This window comes from Podarcis cretensis (genome assembly GCF_951804945.1).
Source record: "Podarcis cretensis genome assembly, chromosome: 1".
NCBI lineage: Eukaryota > Metazoa > Chordata > Lepidosauria > Squamata > Lacertidae > Podarcis > Podarcis cretensis.
The window spans coordinates 10,968,366-10,994,911 of NC_137170.1; the positions used below are offsets into that span (position 1 = coordinate 10,968,366).

The 26,546-nt window shown below is 41.3% G+C and overlaps 1 protein-coding gene and 1 long non-coding RNA gene across 6 annotated transcripts in view; one reads left to right on the forward strand and one right to left on the reverse strand.

The window, feature by feature from the left end:
* PPP2R5E (protein phosphatase 2 regulatory subunit B'epsilon) overlaps nt 1–26,546 on the reverse strand; it is an 89,282-nt gene that overhangs the window by 42,738 nt on the left and 19,998 nt on the right. The gene's annotated exons all lie outside the window — the stretch shown is intronic.
* LOC307209038 lies at nt 10,361–25,160 on the forward strand. The gene is made up of 3 exons (XR_013835294.1): nt 10,361–10,576; nt 24,710–24,754; nt 25,127–25,160. It is a non-coding gene; the product is annotated as an uncharacterized lncRNA (long non-coding RNA).

A 26,546-nucleotide genomic window follows, 5' to 3' on the forward strand; every position in this document is an offset into this window, starting at 1 on the left:
CCTCCCCACAACTATTTTCCTGGGTCACCAAGTAGAAAGTAATGCAAAACATTCACTTCAAATATATGACTGTTTGCAGTAGGGATCTTTCTTATTAAGGCCCCCAGGTTAGCTTTATTTTATGTTCTGTTTTGATGTTATCGGTCACCAAGGGAACCAGATTAGCACATTCTGCTTTCTCAGTTTAGGGTTATGTATTTTTTAAATCCAAGGTTTTGATGCTGGCCTTGAAACCTGACACTCTACCAACACACTCCCGCTTCAATTCCAAGAACTACTTGTATCCTCTTCTGGTATCTTATTTCCTGCCTTCTTTCAGGTGAAATAACACTGCAAATCCACTGTTGCTTTAAAATCTGACTCACCCTACTGTATACAATGTGCTTCTTCTCTCACGCAGCACTTTAATGGCATTTACTGTTTTGAAATATAGAGTAGTCTCACCACATCAGTGGCACAAGAACATGCCCTGTGTATCGATGGCAGTTCAAAATCTGAACCTCTTCAACAGTTTCCCCATCAAGAACAATTTTAAATATCTGGAAAGAAGTCTTAAAATGCAAGGCACAGGAATGCAGAAGTAACTTGCTAGATCACAAAGAACTCAACTTGACTCTTGCTCATCGCTTGTCTGTCCAAAATAACTGGGGGCATGCAGCAATTTTTATCACCCTTAACATAATTAAAATGTGATTCTACTCCTTATCTTGACCCGCAATGACAAATCAGGCAGTCTCATCAATTAAAGCAAAATTGTTTTTTTTAAAAACCAGTCACTTAGAGTACTGACTGTACTCTTCTCTTATTCCATGATAGAAGAAAAATTAGCACAAAAGTCACTCTCTTGAAAAACTTAGGTTTTGCAGCCCTTGCTGTGGCCAGAAAAATATGCTAAAAATGCGTGGACAACACCTGGTAAAATCTCAGAATTGGGGGAGGCGGGCAGGAAGGGTGTGAGTTGGCCAGGATTTACAAAATATTTCTGGATTTCTGGATTACAGGATTTACAGAGGGAGAAAAGAAAAACTGCACAATTCTCTTTTTAAGTTATTTTTTTTTTTATGTTACCATCCAACAATTCCCCCTAGTTCCCCTTACTTGTCCTGAAATTAATTCCCCCCCCCCATTAAAAATAACCAACTTTAATAAGATCACAGAATAAGACATCATTCACAACTGAACAATGACTATTTTGCACAGGAATACTGTACAGGAAGCTGCCTTATACCAAGTCACCTTATTTGTCTACCTAGCTAAGTATTGTCTACTCCGAGTGGTATCAGTTCCATGGGGGGTTCAGGCAAGAGACTTTCCCACCCCCACTTGGAGACATCAGAGATTTAGATTTGAACCTTCTGCACGCAAGGCATGCTTTATTTTTCTTTACTTCCATGGACTGGAGTCAGCGGCCAAAAGGTGACTTTCCTTACAGTCGAAAGAGCCCCTTGAAAATGCTCCCCTGAGGATTGACAACTCCCCACGACACACACTTTTAAGTGAGATCTGTCGCTTCCCTGTCAGCCCCAGTCTATTCAACGTGACCCCATATCCCTCAGGTAAGCATTGGCCTGGGAGGTCCTCTGGGGTTGGCAGGGAGAAAAGAGGGTGAAAAAGTCACCTTCCACCCACCCCTGTGGATCTACTCCCATGTGTATATGTATACAGATCAGAGAATTCAGCTTTTCCTTACAACTTTTCAGTCAATTTGATGTGGTTGGTTTTGTTTCTAGCAAAGAGCACACACAGCCCTCCAGTTCTGATATTCCAATCAATCGTATACACACCGGCACACAAGCACACGCACACGCATATAGGCTTGCAAAGGAGACCGTACTTTCCTACTGAAAACACCAAAGAACACTAAAGTGCACTGGTTTTTTTAAAATGTTTGTAAAGGGTCCAAGGTAAATTTAGCTAGCAACTTAATTTAGAGAGATTTTAATAGAGTGATGTTCGGAGTTCTTCTGATGCAACAGCTAAAGTCCCAAATGGAATCAGATTGCCCAACTGACATTCTCTTTTAGTGAATAGAGTCACGGGGGCAAATAAAGAAGCAGCATAAAAACAGGATAATAAGTCCATGCATAAGCACAGATCACTGGAAAACTCCAATATCCTCCTCTACTTTTAAGAAGCCCAGACTACAATGGTCTAAAACAGGGGTCAGCAAACTTTTTCAGCAGGGGACCCTCAGACCTTGTAGAGGGCTGGACTATATTTTTTTGGGGGGGAGGGTGAATTCCTATGCCCCACAAATAACCCAGAGATGCATTTTAAATAAAAGGACACATTCTATTCATGTAAACACGCTGATTCCCGGACCGTCCGTGGGATTTAGAAGGCGATTGGGCCAGATCTGGGCCCCGGGCCTTAGTTTGTCTACCCATGGTCTAAAATGTTTCCATAACCATAGGGATTAAAATCTTACCTTCGGAAAAATGAAACCAGAGCATCCTACATTCTGAACTGGGATGTATTTCATACCTATATTGAGAGGGGCTTTTACTCAACGTCAGCAGCTTTTGACACTACTGGTCACAGAATCTTCCTGGACCAGCTCTGTAAGATGGGAATTAAACTGTGTCCCATCTGTGGCAGTTTGGCTTCAGAGAGCAGACTCAGGGGACTGCCTGGCAATTGTGCTAAGGTACCCACAGGGTATCATCTTGTCCCTCACACTGTTTAAGATTTATATGAGGCCGGCGGGTGTAGTCATTAGGAGATTTGGAGAAAAAAGGCATCAGTAAGCTGATGACGCTCAACTCTATGACATCCAAGTCAGGTGTGGCTGCACAAGCCCAGACCAGTGTCTGAACACAGTGTAGGGCTGGACAAAGGCCAATAAACTGGAGTTGAGTGGCAGTAGGACAGAGGCCCTGTAGGTGAGTGGCTCCACTGTCTAAGATACAGACCAGTTACTGGATGGGGTTACACTCCCTCTGACGGAACAGGCTTAAGGTTTTGCTGTTAGTATACAAAGCAACTACTCAGAACCAGGTTACCTGAAGGGGGACACTCCTTGTGGTATCACACGTGCCAGAGGTCTGTTTTTTGACTATCTGCCTCATAAAGTCAGATAAGCATCAAAGATCTGTACTTTTTGTCGTAATACACACACACACACACACACACACACACACGTATTTATATTTCTACGGGCCTTCCCAAAAGTCTATACACTCACTGGCTATGCCCATGCCACAATCACATTCCTAAATATTTAAAGGTTTATTTAAAAAATCTAATAACCAATACTGCTCTGTACTTCTTCAAATTCAATGAAGCTTGCACACACAGGACCTAAAAATAGATTCAGGTAAATATCAACCTTTGCACTACAGGAGCAACACTAACTCTGCTTTGATGCTAGATAGGCACATGTTTTTCAATAATCTCTGAGAAGACAGGTATGTAATTTTCAATATACATCTAACCCATATTGCCTTTTTTAATGTATCATTCAAATAAACTGCAGACAGATACTATCTTACTAGGTAACATTTACGTGACTGAATGCACAACCAAAATTCAAATATAGTACTTTTAACACAAGACAAGTTATGTGTTCAGTATTAAAAGTATTTGAAGTCCAGCCATACAATGTCAGGCTGTTGTACAGTTTCTCCCTCCTCCAGAATAACAATAAAGATGATGATAATGATGATTTTCTTTCTGGTTTAACATTTATTTTTATGAGGAATTTTAAATTTATTTTCAAAATAATAGCAATCTATTGCTGCACATGCTCTTGGGCTAAGCCCTGGAGGAAAGGTGTAACTTCTGGCTGAATTTTAGCTCCAATAATTGTTGTTGTTTAGTTGTTTAGTTGTGTCGGACTCTTCGTGACCCCATGGACCAGAGCACGCCATGCACTCCACTGCCTCCCACAGTTTGGTCAAACTCATGTTAGTAGCTTCAAGAACACTGTCCAACCATCTCGTCCTCTGTCGCCCCCTTCTCCTTGTGCCCTCCATCTTTCCCAACATCAGGGTCTTTTCCAGGGAGTCTTCTCTTCTCATGAGGTGGCCAAAGTATTGGAGCCTCAGCTTCAGGATCTGTGCTTCCAATGAGCATTCAGGGTTGATTTCCTTCAGAATGGATAGGTTTGATCTTCTTGCAGTCCATGGGACTCTCAGGAGTCTCCTCCAGCACCATAATTCAAAAGCATCAATTCTTCAGCGATCAGCCTTCTTTATGGTCCAGCTCTCACTTACATACATCACTACGGGGAAAACCATAGCTTTAACTATATGGACCTTTGTCAGCAAGGTGATGTCTATGCTTTTAAAGATGCTGTCTAGGTTTGTCATCGCTTTTCTCTCAAGAAGGAGGCTTCTTATAATTTCCAATAAGAATACTTCTTAAATGGCCAATGAGTGTTTATGTAATCTTTCGATTAGTTTAACGTGAAAATCTGGAAAGTCTGTATTACTATGGCATTTACAACTTGTGGCTAAAATAACGGCATTTCCCCTAATAGTTATGGAGGAGGAGGAGGAGGTGTTTGGATTTGATATCCCGCTTTATCACTACCCAAAGGAGTCTCAAAGCGGCTAACATTCTCCTTTCCTTTCCTCCCCCACAACCAACACTCTGTGAGGTGAGTGGGGCTGAGAGACTTCAAAGAAGTGTGACTGGCCCAAGGTCACCCAGCAGCTGCATGTGGAGGAGCGGAGACGCAAACCTGGTTTACCAGATTACGAGTCTACCGCTCTTAACCACTATACCACATGGGTGGGTGAGCTCTTCCAAATTCACCTTCGATTTACTATGTTGCATCCCCTAAAAACCATACCCACCAAAACACACTCACCATCTTCCATTGTCTTAACTTTAAAATGGCAGCAGCAACAGCTGGTGCACATGTTGAGGAGGGTGTTTGTAGCAGCTGCTTAGAAAATTCACATGACCCAAAATCCCCCAAGCACAGGTTACTTAGCATATCAAGGTGATAGGAAAAGGGGCAGGGTAGAAGAAAGGAAACTACCCTCCTCCTCACCTCCACTGTAGATTCTACCACAAATGAAAAAGTAAAGGGATAGGGTTGGGAAATACCTTTTTTTCCACATTGCAATATATTACCAGCTAACATGGCGATATCTCAATATATCATGATGCCTGAAATAAGGATGGAACTATGTAGAGACTAACAGTAGGGCTGGACGATATCTGGTTGTCAACATTGTGATATACCACCAGCTAAACATCGTGATATACTGATATATCACAATGCCTGAAATAAGGATGAAGCTATATAGAGGCACTGGCTGGCTTCACAGTATTTCCCACATTGTGATTTTTAGCTCTCTCTCTCTCTCTCTCTCTCTCTCTCTCTCTCACACACACACACACACACACACATATATCATGATTTGTAGCCAGGTCAAAAATTATGAAACTGATATCATGATATAGACTTCAAACCAGTTTTGGACAATATATTGATCTATCGCCCAGCCCTAGAAATGAGGCGTTTCGTGGGCTTGAGAAAATGGCAGAAGGAAGGAATTCTTCTCCAGATCAGACTTTGATCACATATCCGAGAAGAATTCGGGAGCTTTAAAAGTTCACCTTCTGTTTGAGTCAGCTTTTACAACCTCCCAAGTTTGCTTCTAAGCCTGGATCAGATGAACTGGATCATCTAGCAGTTTGACCATATTTTCCTTGTGATTAGCAGCACACACAGGACGCCTTCATAAGAATGGAAAAATCATCATAAGCAGGAAAGACAGGCTGAGTGAGCTGTACTTGGGAGGACAAAGCAACAATCTAAGAGAACTGAATAATCCAAGAAAGCTCTGCAGAAGTCAGCAAGCCAGACAAGATACTCGAAGATGCATCTTCCTGAAATGCATTTTAAATATTCTAATTGAAATTTCTTTTCAAGACAGAAGCTATGGAACTTAGAATTTATTAAAAAATGACACAAATTTTAACGTTTATAAAATTACAGTGGTGCCTCGCAAGACGAAATTAATTCGTTCCGCAAGTTTTTTCTTCTTGCGAGTTTTTCATCTTGCGATGCACGGTTTCCCATAGGAATGCATTGAAAATCAATCAATGCGTTCCTATGGAGACCGTCTGGGGACAGAGGGGAAGGCGTGCGCATTCCCATCTGTCCCCGGACCTGTTTAAAGCAAGGGGCGGCGGGGAGAAGATTGCTTCTCCCCGTTGCCTGCCCCGCAATCTCCGGGGACAGAGGGGAAGGCGCGCGCCTTCCCCTCTCTCCCCGGACCCCTTTTGAACCAAGGGGCGGCAACGGGGAGAAGCGATCTTCTCCCCTCCGCCCCTTGCTTCAAAAGAGGGGACAGAGGGGAAGGCGCGCGCGCCCCTTCCCTTGCTTTAAAAGAGGTCCGGGTACAGAGGGGAAGGCGCGCACGTTCCCCTCTGTCCCCGGAGATTGCGGGGCTGGCAACGGGGAGAAGCGATCTTCTCCCCGCCGCCCCTTGCTTCAAAAGAGGTCCGGGGACAGCGGGGAAGACGCGCTGCGCTTCCCCGCTATCCCTGGAGCTTGCGGGGCAAGCTTCGTTTTGCGAAGCAAGCCCATGGGGAGATGCGTCTTGCGAAGCGGCTAAGAAAACGAAAAACTCCTTCGTCTAGCGAGTTTTTCGTCTTCCCAGGCGTTTGTCTTGCGGGGCACCACTGTATTTAAATGCATATATTTTAAACTTTCAAAAGGACCAACCCGGAGTTCCTTTTAAATCTCAAACAGACACATCATCTCCAATATCCACAGGAAGAAACTGCAAGATGATCAGCAAAACCTTCAGGAGCTACCCAGAAGAAATAAACAGGTCAATCTTGCTCCTGCTGAGCAAGAGTCCTGCTGGATCAGGCCAATAGCCTATCTATTCCAACATCCTGTTCTCACTGTGGCCAACCAGATGCCAACAGGGATCCCACAAACAGAACATGAGCACAGTAGCACTCTCCAGCTTACGATTCCCAGCAGTTGGCGTTCAGAAGCAAAGAACCTCATATATTTGGAGGTAAGACTAGCCACAAGGGCTCTGTGTCTTACTGCTGCCTGCCTTGCTCCACACTTACCCATCCTAGCCAAAGCCTTTAGAGACTTTATCACCACACACAACTCTTCTTGTGTGCCAATCAGAAGCTATTCCAATATAAAGTTATGTTTTCAATTCATCAACATTCTGAGGAAGCCTGGAAGAAATATCAGGCCCCAAATTCCTAGGTTTGAATCACACACCACCTGATTAAGGTACTGGAATGATTAAAGCACCAAATATTTATGACTTAGTGCTATGGCTAACTTTTCCAGTCTGGTGACACAAGTGCGTTAGTAGTAGCCATCCAGCGTAAGGAGATACAGGGAGGCTGAAACCTGCAATCAGGGAAGTGGTCAAATGCCTTAACCACAATCATGGCAGCTCTTGATTATTAGGAAGCATGTTAAAATAAATTAATTTAATTTAATTATGACTGAGCACACAGTATCTGAAGGGAAAGTGCACCTATTCTGTATAAATCAGAAAGAACCTCATCAAGAGCTCTCTAAGGCTAAGGAGCTAAAATACATCAATTTATTGAGCTATATAAATTTGTGCCACAAAGGCAGGACAGAAAGCAAGCCAGAGATGATCCTCCTGGACTACTATCCCCATATGTTCTTTTCAAGAAGGAACAAACAAATGTGTGCATTTGGAGTTTTGAAATAAGACAAGATAATCTCTGCTAGCTTTGTCGAGTGACTTTTAAAAGGTGTTCTCTCTTTGAAGGCACTATTTGAAAGAGGATTTCTTTTCATTAATTAGATTGATGACTTCCTCCTCTCTTGGATGTGCAAATACACACCCTTGAATTAGCAATGACTGGAATGCAGATTTTCCATCTGGCCCATAACTTCCTTTCTCCACAGCACAGTAGCTCACCAATGGCCTCTTCACTGATTCAAGCAAAAACTTGGAGAAATAGCATTGAATACAGAATATATACAAGAATCCTTACAGAACTCTCAAAACTACAACCCATTGTACCTAGACACCCCCCACAGTAGGGCTGAGTACAGAAGCTACAGCTTTAAAAATACCAACTGCCATGCTTTCCAGGCACAGGTCCATGATTTCAAGCTCCAGGTGCGAGCACTCTTTTTTTCACCCCAGAGCTTTGCCCGTGAAATCCCACTCTTTAAAGCTGAAGTGCAATAAACGGCAACTCAGGTTTTCCACGGATTGACGTATGCTCAGATTCAGCAGTAAAGAGGTTTTTGCAGGCAAAGCTCCCGAACGAAACAAAGAGAGTTTTAAAGTGCGGACCTGTGCCACTGATTGGGCCTGATGAGCACTCATTTTGACTGCAGTTGTCTCCAATTGTGTTTAAGCCAGGGTGGTCCACATGCGGCCCTCAAGGGCTTTTTTTTTGGCAGCCATCAGCAATATTTGGGCCCTGACAGAATCCTAGAGTCCAGTCTCCTTCCCAAAAGCCTAGCTAGCGCTTTACGTGACATACCTTTTCCTGGAGGAAGGAGAGCTCTAGGACCCTACCAGAGCCTCACATCTCTTTTCCAAAGCCTAGCGCCTCACCTACCCAGCTTTGGGAAGGCAGCAAAAGGGCTAGGGGAGCGTCACATTTTGGCCTCGCTCCCCCGATCCCCACGTGACAAGGCAGTATGAGGCTCATGGATTCCATGTCAAACTACTTTTGCTGCCCACTTGGTATAAAAAGTTGGACCGCACTGGTTTAAACAATACTTGTTTCATCACCCTAAGCTCTGGAGCATAAGGAAGAGCCACTTGGGCTCTAACAAGTCATCATGTCAACATGCTGGCTCATCTGCATATTCCAAAAATCTGTCAGGGCTACAGCAACTATAACATCCATTATCAGTTAGAAAATCCCCAAGCGTAGTTTGGAAACCAACTGGATCCATCAGACACCGGGGGCAGACCTCCCTGATTGGTTGTACACCGCTGCAGAGGGGGAAAGCAGCTGAAATCCTAAATCTCAATAGGAGATGATCCATGCATGACAAGCTCCTGGTATTAATATCGCTTGATCTCAGATTACCTTCTTCCTGCCTGGTTCAGAAAACCAGATCCTGAGTGTGGCAGGCCACATGCTGCAGAATTGACAGCCTCATCATGGATGCCTCAAATCTCCTAGAACCAACAGTATGGGAGTTCTCAAGACCATCTCTATTAGCTCGCCCAGTGGAGACTGCTGGGCAGCAAAGCAGATAGTAAACTAGCAGAATCTCTCATTTGTCCTGATTGCCCAACATCAGGTTCAGATATACACTCAGGATGTGACTGGAAGGTCGGCAGTTTGAATCCGTGCAATGGAATGAGCTCCTGTTGCTCTAGCCCAGCTTCTGCCAACCTAGTAGTTCAAAAGCATACCAATGCAAGTAGATAAATAGGTACCACTGTGGCAGGAAGGTAAATAGCATTTCCGTGCACTCTGGCTTTCGTCATGGTGCCCGGTTGCACCAGAAGTCATGTTGGCCACATGACCCAGAAAGCTGTCTGCAGACAAACGCTGGCTCCCTTGGCATGAAAAGCAATATGAGTGCCGCACCCTATAGTCATCTTTGACTAGCTTTAACCATCCAGGTCCTTTACCTTTATGTTTTTATCTGGCTTGCCCCTCCTCCCACACCATACCTCCCCTTACCCAGAAGCACTGCAACTGGCCCCCATCCCACTCTGCCCAGTTGAGTGGGGAGGCACATCACTTGCCTTCCTCCCAAGAACTTAACAATTTAAGCAACAAGCTAAGTTCCTAATTAGGCAAGAACCAGCTCCACAAAAGAGAAAGGGGGGGAACACACATACACAATACCCTTAATCTCAAGTATCAGGAAGGTAGCTGGCTGTTGGGCCCCAACCTTCCCCCACCCGAAGTCACGCCCAACACGGCTGGCAGTCAAATCAACGAGGCATGTTCTCACCTGCCAAAAATGTAAAGCCTATGTTCTCAGATGAGAAGGCAAGAAAAAGGTTTAGGAAGCACAACAGTGTGTGAGGCAGGAATGAGTAAACAGCTCATCTACTCCACTGATGGTTCCAGCTGTCACATCCATTTTTTTAAAAAAACGCCATTATGAAAGAAGAATCATGATATTTCACCAAAGAAGCTCGTAAGGCTAGGCTCCAACAGCCGATATGTCTGTTAACACCATGCTTTCCTCTCCTGTGTATATACTTGGAGGTGAACACAGTACTTGCATGCATAAATTCATAATTAAGGAATGACTAATAAAAAATTACCTGTCAGACAAACAGGATGACATACAACATTTCAATTAACCAATCATTCAACAGAAATGGCTTATTTCATAATCATATGCAACCTTGCTTCCTGCACATCCATTTTACTTACAAAGTTTGTTATTCAAACAGTAACAAGATGTCTTAAGTTTCTTGTAAAAAAAAGGAACCCAACAACGACTGTTCAAAGTCTGAATTGTGGGAGTAGTAGAACCTCAGGAAGAATTTTGGGGAAATACTGTTCATCTACAACCATTCTTTCATCCTCTGGACAGAATAACTTGTTCCAAATCATACTCTTCCCTTTCTTGGGAAGACAAGGAGAACACAGTGGCAGCAAGAACAAGGTATGTCTGAATTATTAATACAAATATTCTCATATGGGAATGTTATTTTCAATATGTGTGTAGCTTTAATGTGGGTCCAGAAATAGACCCCTAAGTAAATCAAAATCAATCTTTGTTTTACATCTCTGTCTCATTCTGCCTCCTTCCTTCTTCCCTCTTTACGTCTGAAATCTTGAAAATAATTGTGAAATCTTTTGCCTATTTTGAAACAGAAATGCCTAATCCAAATATAAATTTATAAAGACAAATGTATTAGAAATGAAGTGGGGAAACAGCTGTTTACAATTTTCTGTACTTTTGTTACAGTAGACATGTTCTAGAAAGGAAAAACCCAGCTACACCACACCACACATAACCTAACGCATCAATGTTTAGGTTCAAAAAGCTTATTTTATAATTCCACTTAGCCTGAACAAATACAGTCACATTGTTTATTACCTTTGAAGAGTTCTTAACACAGCTAGCCACAGGGAAGACATGGCTTCATACAGGAGAATCATGGGCAAGTTATATTACTGTCTTCGTCAAATTTTCAGAACAAACTCATGCCAAATACCATTTGCCTTTGTCAGAACATCTTCAACCCTTCTGTCACCCTCACATGTGTACAACACAGAATTCATTCTAAGGTCTACATTTCTGCATATTAAAGTAAGGGGAGGGGCTAAACCAGACAATTAAGTAACAAAAGATGACAAGATGAATATTGTAAGTTTTAGCCTCTGATTTCCAAGAGCAACAAAATCACAAATGTGTTATGTATTTAAACTTCCGAATATACTAAAAACACATTTTTTTAAAAAAAAAAGGGCAAAAAATGACACAAATGCAATTCTTCTGGGATTTGTTCTAGCCTTTTAAAGGTTTGTGTTGTTTTATTTACGTTTATCATTTTTTATTCTCAGATGTTTGCAGCTACATGTTTTCTATAGCATATGGATGGGCTGATAAGCCTACAGACTTGATCCAGCCTCCAAAGCTGCTTCTAGCGGCCTGCCAGCCCTCTGCCAATATCAGGCACTTCTCTGTACCTTGGAAAAGTACCGCTTCTCCCTCTGGTGTGGCGTCACTGGTCTTAGAGGTTCAGGAAATAGGAAGGAGAGCTCCCTTCTTTTCCCCATGTTCTAAGAGCTTCTTGCAATCATGACACACCAGAAGGAGGTGTGCTTTTCCAATATAAAGGGAGCACTTCTCTTGCATTACTGGGTAAAGAGGAGAACGCTGGGCTGGCTGCTTTTCTTCCTCATTGTAGCACCTGGCTAGAAGCAAGTACCTCTTCCTAGCCCAGTGTTTGTGGGGTGGAGGGGAGGGAAATTGGTATGTATATGAGCATGGCAAGGTTGACTGTCCATATGCCAGAATTAAGAGGGCTGGTTCACCTTCAGGGTGGCTCTCAGGCTGAAAAGGATTACCTACCCAGCGCCCAAGGAAAGGATTCAGTTTTCCTTATCCAAGATGAGAGAAAGGAGGAACTGCTTCAGTCCTCCTGCTGGTCTACCCTATATAACTGCTCAGAGAAACAATGTGTTGGGGGTTAACATTATCTTACAACCTCAAATCATATCAGCACAATGGTGAGAACTATTACTTATGAACGATTACACTGAATTAGCAACATGTGAAAATACCAGGGTGGATAAAAATCAATGGTTTTCTTAAAAAAAATGTTTTTTATTTAAATCGGATGTTTTAAAATAAAATGCTTTGGAAGAAAAATCTTTCTAAAGATACTTTCCTATTTAAGTAACATTATAATCCAAAGGCTATTCATGAGGAAATAAGGATTTGTTTTTAATTATGTAGCATGAGGCTTTATATGCAACGTTTAAAAATTTTGGTAAACGAATTCCATTAATCCGTTCACAATGTCATGCTCTTCCAGAGGTTTCTGTAAGATTATTTGGGGCAGTTTTTCTAATGAGAAGATATTAGCACAGATGCTTGTTTTTGCTGTTCTCAAAAGTGTGAATTTGTGTCTGCAGAGATAACAAGCCTTTTCTTCACAGGAAAATGTTATAAAATAAACATACAGAGTTGAGGGGGGGGGGACCCTTAATCCCATTGTTCCTTTGCAAATTTATATACAGAGAATCAACCCCATACCTCTGAAATGCTAAATTCCAAGAGGTTCAATGAATGGAAGTGGAATAGGCCTGCACAAGTAGCTAAAAGTGTGAAACAGTAAAAATGAAAGTGCAACATTGTAAGCAGAATACACCACAAGTCTTGGGAACTTTGTGTAATACAGTGGTACCTCGGGTTACATATGCTTCAGGTTACATACGCTTCAGGTTACAGACTCCGCTAACCCAGAAATAGTGCTTCAGGTTAAGAACTTTGCTTCAGGATGAGTACAGAAATTGTGCTCCAGCGGCGCAGCGGCAGCAGGAGGCACCATTAGCTAAAGTGGTGCTTCAGGTTAAGAACAGTTTCAGGTTAAGTACGGACCTCCGGAACGAATTAAGTACTTAACCTGAGGTACCACTGTAATTGTGCAAGTCAGCTGCATGTCTGTGCAACTCAGACTTGAGGTAAGTGCTGATGGCACTTCAGGGCTGGCACCCTCTTCCCAATCCTACTGGGTTCCAACAACTGCACTAACACTTAACTGTACAGAATAGGCACCTGAATGTAGAAGCAAATCCAAAGGATGATGGTGGTGGTATAAACAGTAACTGGGATCTGTAAGTCCTTTAGCAAGACCTTCAAGTGCTTGCCAGTCAACTAATAAGAGTTCACTGGTTCCAGGCCCTTCTTCCCAGGGCTCGCCTGACATTGTCCATACAATAAAGTCTCTAACCACATCAGATACACATGCTATAATGTTAGTGTTTTAGTTAAATAAATTGTTTAAATTGTTATTAAGGAAATGGTTGTTTATTTTTCTCCTTCCAATACAGCAGAAATGTTGTCAAATTATAAATAGTTCACTTATCAAACCTCACAATAATTTCATAATTATTTGTCTATGTAGTTCTAATAGCATAACCAAATCAGTAATTTTTAAAAACTAGTCTGAAAATTTATTATTCCAAAAATGAAACCTTCATCTGGTTGTAAATATTAAGATGATGATGATTTAAATCAAGTCTTACAGACTAGTGGTTTAAATTGTGATTTAAATCGATTTGATTTAAATTAAATCCACTTTGGAAAATACTTTAGAAGTTGTGATGATACAAATAATTCCACAGCATGAGCTGGTTAATAGGGAAAAGCAGAAGCACAAGAGAAAACAGGTGGGAAGGGGAGGAGAAGAGGAGCCCAATGAGCAGCAAAGGCAGGTGGAAAGAAACAAAGCTCTGGTTCTTTCCCTCTCAATCTGCTGCAGCCACTGAAACCTTCAGTTCACTCAGGGACTGGTCAGGCTGCCTCTGCTCTGGCCCAATGCCACAGCAAACAGAGTGCTCCAGAACACCCTCTATAATCCTTGATTATGGGCAGGGTTTAATTCATACTAGAGCTCACTCCTGACATCTGTTTTCAATGTCAATGACCAATCCCTGGAACACATAAAAAAAAAGAATAAAAGATATTTTCTGCATTAAAACACTACCTATGCCCTGGTCACATTGTAGCTGCTGGAATTTCCCAGTTTTTACCCCCCACTCCATCGCTCCTTTTTCCCATCAGATCAGCCTTGACATTTTCATTCACTCCTACTAACATATGTGTTCCAAACTGGATTTTCTGCTTCCTACGCTTTACCTGGCTTTGAAAAAAATCCTCATTAAGGAAAAAATTATCATGCCCTCCTAAGCTTCCAAAACAGTCCAGTCTTTCAGGTGTCTGCAAAGCCTGTGAATATATTCCATCTTCCCTCCTAATTGCAAATCCTACTTTTCTCCCTTCCTGATCTCCAACTCAATTCTCTCATTAAAAAACAGCACGGCTGTATTGCCAAATGGGCAGCATTTTCTTACAAAAATAAAAGGTTAATGGCTTTGACATACATTACTTCTTTGAAAAACATTTTTTTTAATCATATAAGCCTAAAACTAACAGTGCAGCAAACAGTGTTAACAAATAGGAATATCAATCACAACTGAGGGTTTTCCATGATTCCTCAATGAGTACAACCAGACACGTGAAACAGTCCTTAGACACAAACCTGAATAAAAGGATGATTGTGGGAGAAGTTGATCCTGCTGCATTTTTTAAATCATTTTCAAGTTTTTAATCTAATTCCAACATACCTCTCATCTGTGTTCAGAGCCATTCTTACACACGATGTCCCTTAAAGACATTTCTGGCCATACCTTCAACTCATCAAAGGCACCTGACATCTTCCAACATTCCACACCTCAAGAACAAGCATGATTCTCACATATAGCAGGTTCTACCAGCTGACTATTATGAAAGATTCCTCAACAGAACTTTTAACAGGGTTAGAGATTTATTCATTTTTTTCAAGTTTGTCCACAACAACCTTCCCCAACCTAGAGCCCTTGAGTTGTTTTGGACTGCAATTCAGTCTGGGCCACCATAGTCAATGGTCAGGGATGATGGGAGTTGTAGTCCAAAATACTTTATCACAGACTTAAGACTTAAATATTATATCTAAAGAGCTGTACATTTTTCATAGCAAGCAACATTTGCTTCTTCATTAAGAAGTCAACAAAGGGAGTATACTACACATTTTTCCAACATATATACTTCTCCAACATATACAACATATGACTAATTTGAAAATACTAACCTCGTGTAAGTGTTTTAGGCATGATTCAAAGGTTAAAAAACATGTCACACTCTAGTGGCTGCATTTAATCACTACAACTAAAGAAGATGATTTTAAAACCTTGAAAGGGACAAAGGTTGTGGAATTAAGAAAGAAAAGTGGTAAGAGGTAACAGGGAAAGAGAGAAAAATAAAAACCAATGCCATAATCCTAAATAATAATTTGAACAATATAGCACAAACTGAAATGTAGGAATGTCCAATTGCTGTCTCTAAATTAGCCATCGAATATGATTAATAGATTTCTCTTGCCAGACAGTATATTGTGGCTCTACTGTTGTCCTATACAACTCAGCCCACAATGCATGATTAAGTGTGTTTTCCGCACCTCACCAATCCTCTGGAGAAGGTTTCCTGGGAATTGGGAAGAATGGAAAGGTTTGTTGCCCAAATTTGTCAACCACTCACACGGTGTTGGCTAATTCCCAATGACTAAATGTTTTTATCTTGCCAGCCACTGTGACACAACTCAACCTTTGTCAAAAAATAAACAACAACAACAACAGCTTCATGCCTGAACATCAGGTTATGGATACACAAATCAGCTACTATTCTTATCCCAATATTTAAAGATCACATTCTTGAAAGAATCTGATTCAGTTCCTGCCTTCTGCTTCATGTACAACTGGGAACTGCTACAATCCACCTCCCCAAAAATAATCAAGAGTAGCCAAAGGGATTTAGCCCAGGGATTGAGCACCCACCTTGCATGCAGAAGGTCCAAGATTAAATCCCCAGCATCTCCAGGTAGGGCTGGGAGGAACGGCTGTTTTAAATCCTGGAGAGTCGCAGCTAGTCAATGTAGGCACTATTGAGCTAGATGGATCCAATAGACTGACTCAGTATAAGGCAGCTTGCTGCGTTCCTAACATCATTTCTTTCTGGACTTAAGAGAGGCAGAAATGAAACACAGCCTACTGATTATATGGTTCTCCATCCATTTATCTTACTCCTAAGTCCCCTACTGGGGTGTATGGGGTGTTAGGTGAGGAGTACTGCCTCTTTACAGGAGGCAGTGGAAGACAGGAGTCACGAAGTGTCGGACACGACTAAACAACAACAACTACCTCTGGTGAGGGATGAGTCATGCTCCTTCTGGGGTAGACTGTCCACCTTTGGTCCCTACCCTGCACTCAGGCTCCTAGAAGCGGTCAGCATGTGACAGAGGCCACACTCCAGGTAATGGCTTCTACTGGCCAGCTAAACGAGATTAGGGTAGCCAATGGCTCTCAAACCCTTGATGAGTTAGGAACTTCCCCTACATGTGAAGACAGGCTCCAGCGGATTGAATGGATGAGACAAATAATGGTTCAAATGGTCAATAAGGCAGTTTCTGCACATGCTGTAGAGCAGGCATGGTCAAACTTAGCCCTCCAGCTGTTTTGGTACTACAATTCCCATCATTCCTGACCACTGGTCCTCTTAGCTAGGGGATGGTGGAAGTTGTAGTCCCAAAACAGCTGGTGGGCCAAGTTTGGCCATCACTGCTATAGAGGGAAGTGAGGGGCAGGTGGGATTTGTCAACCTAGGAAAGTAGCCTATCTAGAAGGAAGACTCTGATCTGAAACTTCCACTTCTTTGCAGGCTATCTTCGGGAGAAGAAAGGGCTAGGGAGTAAACCCTACACAAATCCAGAGTGCAGTCTCTAAGGTAGCTGGATGGTGCCTTGTACACCTCCTTTCAGCAGCTCTTGCAGCCAAGCTGGTGCCAAACGTATTGCTCTGCTTTCCTTTGGACCACATCAGTGAAGCCAAGAGTGGAGTCTTGTACTCTACGCAGCCCAGGACATCAATACACACTGCTCAGGATTATGCCCCGGGGAAGTCACTGCTGGAACACGCCTGGGGGGCACCCACAGCCCCCGGACTATGACAAACCTCCCCAGGCATCTTCCTTGTAGAGCACAGCACAGGACATTCATAAATCTTCAGGCCTGGCATTCAGCAGAGAAACCTATCCAAAGATATATGCACACTCAAACAGCAGAGTAAAGCAGGAATGTTGTGGCTATGAGGTGTGGCATTTTAAGTAACTTCAGTTCTGTTAACGCTCCGGAGGTACATCTCATTGTCTCTCAAGACAGATGAATACCAACAACAAGTCCCCCACAAACTGTACTCTATTTACCCATATGTATGAGCCCAATTCAGGCATCACATTTCCTACTCTCCACTTACTTCCATAGTATACTACAACCATATTCTGCAAACTCACGAACCACGATGTGAAATCATGCATTGTCTATCCTGCTTAGCAATTACTACAGTTACCCAACTCAGGCAACAGAGAAAACCATGAGCCAACTATGGTATTATAGGAATTTCAAATCTGAAAACATATATGATCTTAGAAACAGCAAGGTCTGAAAGGATCATTTGTGGTGCTTTTTTATTTGGCTTGCAGTTTTCACAGGATATGCCATCATCACATTTTAAAGCTTATCTTTGCAAGCATGACAGCTTTTAAATGAAAGCTGGGATTCCCAGGATTCTAACAGGGTCTGTGAGCCACACAGAATGCATCAGAAAACCAGCCAGAGAAGCAGTAAAACTGTTGGATGACAAGGTTTAAAAAGGAATGCTGAAAGAAAAGGAAACTGTAGAGAAACTAAATGAATTATTTTGCACAAGTCACTGCAGAAAATGTTAGAGACATACACATTCCGGAATCGTTTTCAGGGAGTACATTTGAAGAACTATGTTAAATGGAGGTGAGAGGATGCCATTTTAGAAGTGATTGACAAATTAAAAAGTAGTCAGTCTCTTAGTCCAGGTGGCATTCACCCAAGAGTTCTTAAACTCAAAAATGAAATTGATTTACATATTTCAGTTAAAAGGCTGGCAAAGTCCTTATCAGAAGTGATTGGAAGGCAGCCAACACAACACTGATTTGTGTGTTTTTTTTAATCCAGATGAATCTAGGAAACGACAGGCCCTGTGAGCCTAGTGATGTTCCAGTTAAATTGCTGGGAAGCATTATTAAGACTAAAGAAAGGATCACCATGGCTTCTGAAAAGGGAAGTTTTGCCTAACCAACCTTTTAGAATTGGTTGAGAATGTCAACAAACTTTTAGATGTGGTGAGTGGTAGACATTATATATTTGGGTTTTCAAATGGTTTTTGACAAAATTCCTCCCCAAAGGCACCTAAGAAACTTTGCACAGGCATATCTTGAAGATATTGCAGGTTCGGTTCCAGACCACTGCAATAAAGAGAATATCGCAATACAGCAAGTCACACCTTTTTGTTTGTTTGTTTCCCAGTGCATCTAAAAGTTATGTTTACACTATATTGCAGTCTATTAAACCAGTCCCACCTCCCTGGCTGAGGGCAGGAGGGGGGAAAGCCAGTTCCAGCCCTAGCCAGCCCCACCCTTGTGGCCATAAGAGGGGTGAGGCTGCAGGGGGCTTCCTTCCCCTGGAAGTGGCTGGGCTGCCTGCCCCTGAACCCACGTCTTTGTAAGGGGCAATATCTGTGAAGCACAATAAAGTGGGGCACAATAAAATGAGGTATGCCTGGAAGAAGATGGCAAGCTGTGATATAAATTGTGTGAACCAGTAAACTGGTTTAAAAACAAGAAGCAGAGAACTGCAAAAACTGGGCTGTTTCCATTGGAACCAATGTAACTTAATATTCATAAGTGAGAATCAGTCAAGGGTGAATACTGAGGCTATCCAATCGGCAGTGGATACTTCAAACCATGTGAAAAGGCAAAAGAATGGCAGATGAGATTCAAAGTATAGAACACGGGAAAAGAAATCATAACCTTCCTCCAAAGAAGGGCTGAAGGGGTTAATACTTTTTCATTTAGATAGAACCTAACCTAACACGGAGCAATGGTTCCAAACTACAAGAAAGAAGATTCCACCTAAACATTAGGAAGAACTTCCTAACAGTAAGAGCTGTTCGACAGTGGAATTTGCTGCCAAGGAGTGTGGTGGAGTCTCCTTCTTTGGAGGTCTTTAAGCAGAGGCTTGACAACCATATGTCAGGAGTGCTCTGATGGTGTTTCCTGCTTGGCAGGGGGTTGGACTCGATGGCCCTTGTGGTCTCTTCCAACTCTATGATTCTATGATTCTAACTACTTAAAGGATTCACAAGAGGGGCTTATACAATCAGTTTTGGCAAAACTGAAGGGATAAATGAATTTCTAACACCAGAAAATTCACTCATCCAATGAATATAGATGTTGACTAGACTAAGGATACACACACACACACACACCCACACACACAGCATTTCTTGCCACAATACTTGTAAGATTCATCAATAAAAAGTAGCCAGTTACATACTTGTAAGTATCCTCCAGACTGACCAGCCACAGATTCCCCTTTACTCCTTTGGTTTCCTAATTAGGGCAGCCAGTAGGCATATTTCAGGGGCCTCACATCACTGAACTCTTTTATACCTCAAGAGCATCAAATTCTTCACAAAACGTTTTGAACAGGAAATTTCAAAATATGGTTGTGGACTCTCCTTCCTTGGAGGTTTTTAAGCAGAGGTTGGGTGGCCATCTATCATGGATGCTTTAGCTAAGATTACTGTACTGCAGGGGGTTGGACTAGATGACCCTTGGGGTCCCTTCCAGCTCTACAATTCTATGATTCTATGTACCAATTAGCTATATTCCCAAGCACGCCAACTGCAATGTGAACTTTAATGAAATTTAATGTTTAGCCATAGTATGGCTTCTATATGACTTTTATCTGCCCTAGATGTTCCTAAATGCTACTTGGGTTTAATCTGCAAGGAGAAAACAGCATTATAGCACAATTGAAAGTTGATTAATCCCTGGTAGTTATTCTCATATTTTTACCTTTATTCCCACCTATTTTAAGCAACCATTTTAACAGCTCTTGTCTATGTGATGTTTTGCCTTAATTCCACTATGTTTTCTCGTTTTTGCTCTGTTGAGATTGTTATTATGTCATTGTTATTAGACCATTTCTGTACTTTTTGACATATTCTGTAAATCACCCTTTACTATAAACTACTACTTTACTACTATAAACTACTTTACTACTACTTTACTACTTTACTACTATAAACTGCCCTGTGATCTTTGGATGAAGGGTGGTTTATAAATTTAATAAATAATAACAACAGTAATAAAAATAATAAAATTGTGCATTCAATGAAATATAATGCAAAAAATGGCCCATAAATGTGGGACATTAATGAGCTAATAATGTGAGCCATCAAGCCCAGAATACTTGAGGGAAAGTATTCCACTTTATGCCCATCCTGCCTACCTCTAAGATCATCAGGTGGGCCCCAAATGTATACTTCCTTCTGCTCAAATTTGGAAAAAAAATATGCAGGGGTGCAGAACACATTGTCTTCTATTGCTGTAAAACTTCCCTTAATAGGTGAATTATTTAGGTACTATTGTTATGGTATTCAATTGTGTGGTTTGTTTCAGCTTCACTGCTACCTTGGAGCAGGATGGCAACCACCCATAACATCCAGGCAGAATGACAGAGCTGGAAGAGACCTTGAAACTAGTTATCTGGACCCATCTCAATCTGGCTTCAGGCGAGAGTTTGAAAGGAGAGACATGGGGGAAGTGTGATTTTCCTTGCTTACTTGGTGGCTTTGGGTACCATTGATCATGGCATCTTGCTGGACTGGCTCTGCAGGTTGGGAGCAAGCAGCACAGTGTCAAGGTGGTTCTGCTCATACCTGCAGGGTCAGCTGCAGAAAGCTCACTGTAGGGTTTCAGCATAAGCGTTGTGTGGTTTTGCAAGGTTCCATCCCCCAAGCCCAATGCTTTTATGAAGCAACTCTGGAAGGCCATCCAAGGGTTTGGAGGGTGGTGCTATCAGTGTGCTGATGACACTCAGCTCTATTTCTCCCTGTCATCAGTTGGCTGAGAATGGGGCAGGTACTGAACCATTGTCTGGATACGGTACCAAAATGGGCGAAACTGAATCGTGTTGTTCCTCCTATACCAGACAGGTTGCACCTACCATGAGAGAACTAGAGGTTCCTGGATGGGGATAGATTAGTTACAGTGCTTCATAATCTGGTAATTTCCACATGAATTACTGTGATAATGTTGTTGAACATGAAGCTGCCCTTGAAAATAAACTGGAACACTTGCGGAGAGAATTTGGCGACAATAATTATCTGATGTGGATATATGAAGCACTGTCACCCTGGGCTCCAGTGGGAGGAGGGAAAGGATAGAAATTTAATAAAGGAATTATTAGTCCTATTCTTCAAGAATGATGCTGGTTGTCTGTATCCATCTGGGCCCAATTCAAGTTCTGGGGCTCATGCTTAGTCTTTCAAGGAGCACTAGAAGATGCACCAAGGAGAGTTATGGAAAAGCCTCACTATGCAAGCAGAGTTCTGTTTGCACTTCTCTGGTTCCAACCAAGCAGATAGAAAAGATACGCAGCTGCAATCCTATACACACTTAACTGGGAATTTGTCCCAGTGAACTCAGTAGGACTTACAAAAGTAAGTGGGCATGCACAGAACCTATGTAAAAAAAATATAATGTAAAGTATATTAAAACATAATTTAGTAGCATTTGTTCAGGAATTTTAGCATTAGTGAACAGATATTTCACAAGAGACAAATTCAGAAATGCATGAAAGATAGCTACAAGAATATGAACTATTTCTCTACAAGATGAGAGAACATCCTGAAGCAAGTGTATTATTTTTTGGAATACAAGGTTCAAATAGGGATGAATCCCCCAGTTCAATAAACTACCTCTGACATTAACTTTTCAGTCTACATAATAATTCCTGTTCCTGACACAATTATTAGTCCTTTAATTACCCAGAGTTCCACCTAAATCAATGATGTTCTGGCAGGAGGTCAAAAGCGCCACCTGTGCCGATCCATATTCAGACTAGCATGATAGCATTAAGAGGCAAATTACTACCACCCCCCTGAGTAGTTGTACAACTTACCTAGTGAGTAAATCACAGCCCTAACTTCAAGAGCTGTTTGAGTGCCATTCACAACTGCTCCCTGCAGGTTCCCCCTTAACAAACGGTCTACCTATACAACATTCTGCTTTGGAAAGTTTCCTGTGCTTTAATCTGTGGTTCTCAAACTTTGGCACACAGACTCTCCTTCCAGAACTGCAGACCAACAATACATTTCCATCACGACCTTTTATCATGTATTTACCAATCCCCTTTAAATACATTGTCAAAGTTTAAATCTATCTCAATGCACTACAGAGGAAAGAAAAATGGTTTTTATTAACAAGGTGAAGTTTACAATCTGCTCTGGTCAGATGAAAGGCAAGCAGGTAAGATGGGACTATTTCCATGCATCTACCAATGAGTACAGATGTCTAAATCTGTGATACTAATGCCCAAATGTCTTAAAGGCTCACTTTTGCATCGCAGCCTGGGGCTTCATGGAACCATGGGTTGTTTCTGAGTATAGGACAAATATTCCTGGAGCCCTCTCGCGGCCTGCCCATTCTTTCTTCTTGTCATTATCCAATGTCATCTGTCTGCCTTCTCCACCAACCCTCCAAGTTGCAAACTCCTACTTTTCATATTACTCAGACAATCCATTACAAAGAAGGTTGCATTACACAAGTCATTACTTCTAAGCATTTGTCTATTCCCTCGATTTCTTCCTATATGTATCAAATCTACCTCCCTTATTTTATAAACAAAGCCCCACATTTACTGCAAAATCCTTTATCTAAAGTGATGGAACTAACATTAATCATTTCTACCATGCCATTTTAATTTAGCTATGTCTTCAGCCTTTCATTGACCCTGGAGAGAATTACTGTATTTTTTCGTGTATAGGACTAGATTTTTTCCCTAAAATAATGTCAAAAAATAGGGGGCATCTTATACACAGATACATCTCCCATTTTCTTAAATCTGAGTCCCCCAAAATAGGAGGTGCCTTATACATGGGGGCGTCTTATAGACAGAAAAATACAGTATTACTAATGGTTTTAGCTCTGCAATTTTGCTCTTGAATTAGCCTACGAATATCACCATATATACTAATACAATATCATCATATAAGCAAATATAATTGCCACATGTGTTGCAGAAGTCCAACTAGCATCTAATGCCACTGGTCCCATGCAGCAGAACATCCTTCCAGCACAGAATCAACAGGCATTTCACTTTCAGGCATCTATGAACCTTTTTATAATGGCAGGCCTGTGTAACTGTTTAATTCTTAATTCTTGATTATCTGTATTGTTTTTAATGGTGTTTATGTTTTAATGCTGTACACTGCCCTGATATTTTATGATACGGCATTACAGAAATACTTTTATAAATAAATAATGGTAAACTCAATTGGAGAATTGAGTGCTGAGCCAGAAGAGCCACATTGATGCAAAAGAGCCAGATATCAGCAAGCTTGGGGAACTCAATTGTTTTCATAAGTAATTAAAAACTGTGGGGGGGGGCTAAAAAGGGGAGGGGTAAAAAGACCAGTTGAGATGGTTAGCAGAAAACTTGAGGAAACTGAATGATGCAGCCTAAAAGGCATAGCTGGAACTCTGAAAAGGAGCTCACCACACAGAACAATTTCATTGCAGGTCTCACTTATAATTAATCATGAACAAGCACATGACAGGTACTGGCCTGGTCCACAAGTCAGAGTAATCAGGGATAGCTAAACTCCAGATGTTGCTGGTCCTCTATCATAATCCCCTAAACTATCACCCATCATGCTGGCAGGGCTGATGGAAACTGAATCAGACAACATATGCAGTGCCACTGCTCAGCTAGCCCTGTGTGATGGTTTCTTTTGAACTATGGTTTGATGTGAACAAAGAGCATGCTGATGCAGGCTGCTCAAGACATTCCCACTGCAGACAAAATACGCCAGTCTGCTCTTTTATTTGTTTTGGTTTTTTTAAAAAAATATTTATATTTTTATTAAAGATCTGTGTTACCCCAAACCCAAGATCATGGTTTGTTTCCTCCATAGCTTGTTTTAAACCATGGTTTAATGTCATGTTTCACAAATCCTTCCACTGCCTCTATCAGATAACTTCTACAGCGCTTAATACTTGTTCACTATGGCAACAAACATGATTAATGCATCTCACAGTAATATTATCAAAGCTAATTTTATGATGAAAGCAGTCTTTTCACAGGAAAAGGCAAGCTTTCAGAAACTGTCAAAAACCATTATTAAAAGCTAACTTTAGATATGTTGGTGTGTGTGTGGGTGTGTGTATGTGTGTGTGCATATGTAGGTGGTATTTACCATGGCCATATATTTGTATGCAGTCAATAATGCCCTTATGAGTGTGGCAGCCTACCTTTCATTATAGATCTTGGGGTTTTTTTTAATAAAAAGGCTGTCACTAACAAAAGGGAATTATTTGCTAAGATCATGGTAAATAACTGTTGGCAATTTGACTGTCTCAACCCTACCCTAGGCCAATTTTAAAGCAGCCTCAGAAGGAGAACAAACAACAGTTTGGGTAAGACCTATAATCTTTATAAATCTTTATAGTAATTCATACCTCTTCTCTAATGTATAGATCAATAATACAAATACTGAAGCAAGACTATAGATAGAAGCTATGAACAAGAGTAATATACCGGTAAATTGAATAAAACATTTGAAGGAGTAAGACCATTGAAGTGTATTTTTACAAATTTGCAGCTACAGAAATGACTGGCCATGATGAGAACCTAGGTTTAAGTTTGCTAAAATACAAATCAAAGTAGTTAACAAGGTATTAAATCCAAGATCCTTAAAACCTTGGAAATACATGAATAAGGGCCTTTGCAGACACGGTTCACAGATCCACCCTAATAAGCCATCGTTAAACCACCGTTTCTCATTTCAGATGTAACGGGGAACTGTAATTCAGATAACTGGGAAGTGGCTTGGGAGAAGACATATGGGCAACACTCTCATTCGCAGTTCGCTGAAGTATGCAATGCTGTGTCCAAATTGGGCCAATATGAAATCTGAGAACAATAAATTTCCAGACGTCTTTCTTACTTTATGCCTCCAGGGATATGGGTTCAAACATCACCATCTCACAGAAGGGAAGCAAATGGCCAAAACTCAGAAACCTTTTTTAAAATTCATGTAGCACAGTGGCTACACAAACTAAACTACAAATCAGAAATCCCCACTTCAAATCTTCCCATTCATTAGGTAATCTTAAACCCACCCAATCCACAGCACCTCCCACATCTGCATCTAAAACCTGTCTGATATGAACATACTATTTTCATTTTACTTAACAAAATTTTTCATTCCAGAATTGAGTTCCGGTAAGTTCCAGCTGAAAAAAGCCCTGAATTTATCTATATTTAGCCCATCGGGAGTTTCCGTACAAAAAATTAAAAGTCCAAGATGAAGAAATCGGGGGAGGGGGCATCTCCAGGTAATGTTTTGCTAGCACTTAGGCACTTTGTTAAACTTACTTTCAAAAGGGACAGAACTATGACTAAGGAAGTCCCCATTCAAATCTTACTACAGCCATTAATTTGCTAGGTTGCCTAAACTAAACAAATCACAATTCTCTTAACCTAGGTCCCCCCCAAGCAATACGGGGATACAAATACAGACCTACATTATCTCAGTAACCCTAACAGCAGCCCTGTAAAGTATGTGACATGCTCTGAACACTTAAGAAATACAATATATAAACACAATTATTAAATATTTATTCACCCTTGTGCAACGTAGTGCTGGTATCAAGAAATCTGAAACATTTTGTCAGTCCCGTAACTGTATAATGAGTTCCTCCATTACAGGCATGTGAAAAATTATACACCACATGAAACTCAGTATTCCTATTATATGACCAAAGAATAATATTCTAAATAGAACAAAGGCCAACCGCAGACAATGTGCTCTTCATATACATTGCAAGCTTGAAGGCTGATGTGACCACATTCTGCTTATTTTCCAATTATTTTATCAACCAGTTAATCTTGTGTGGATTTATTTATTAAAAAAAAGTATTCTCAGAAATGTATACATACATGGATATTTAAGTTTACCATTTCAGACTACAAGTTTCTTCCAATAATAATAATTAAGAGCTGCATTGTTTTGTACTAAATATGAGGAGACATTGAATGATGTCCACCTGCTTACACAATGGGACTTCTAGCTCTCATCTCCCTGCTGTATGCTCCCATATATGCTCAGAAATTGCTCCGGAGTAGGGCTGGGCGATGTCAGGCTTTCAACAATGTGATGTATCACCAGCAAAACATTGCCGTTTGGCGATAAACGCCAATGCTGAA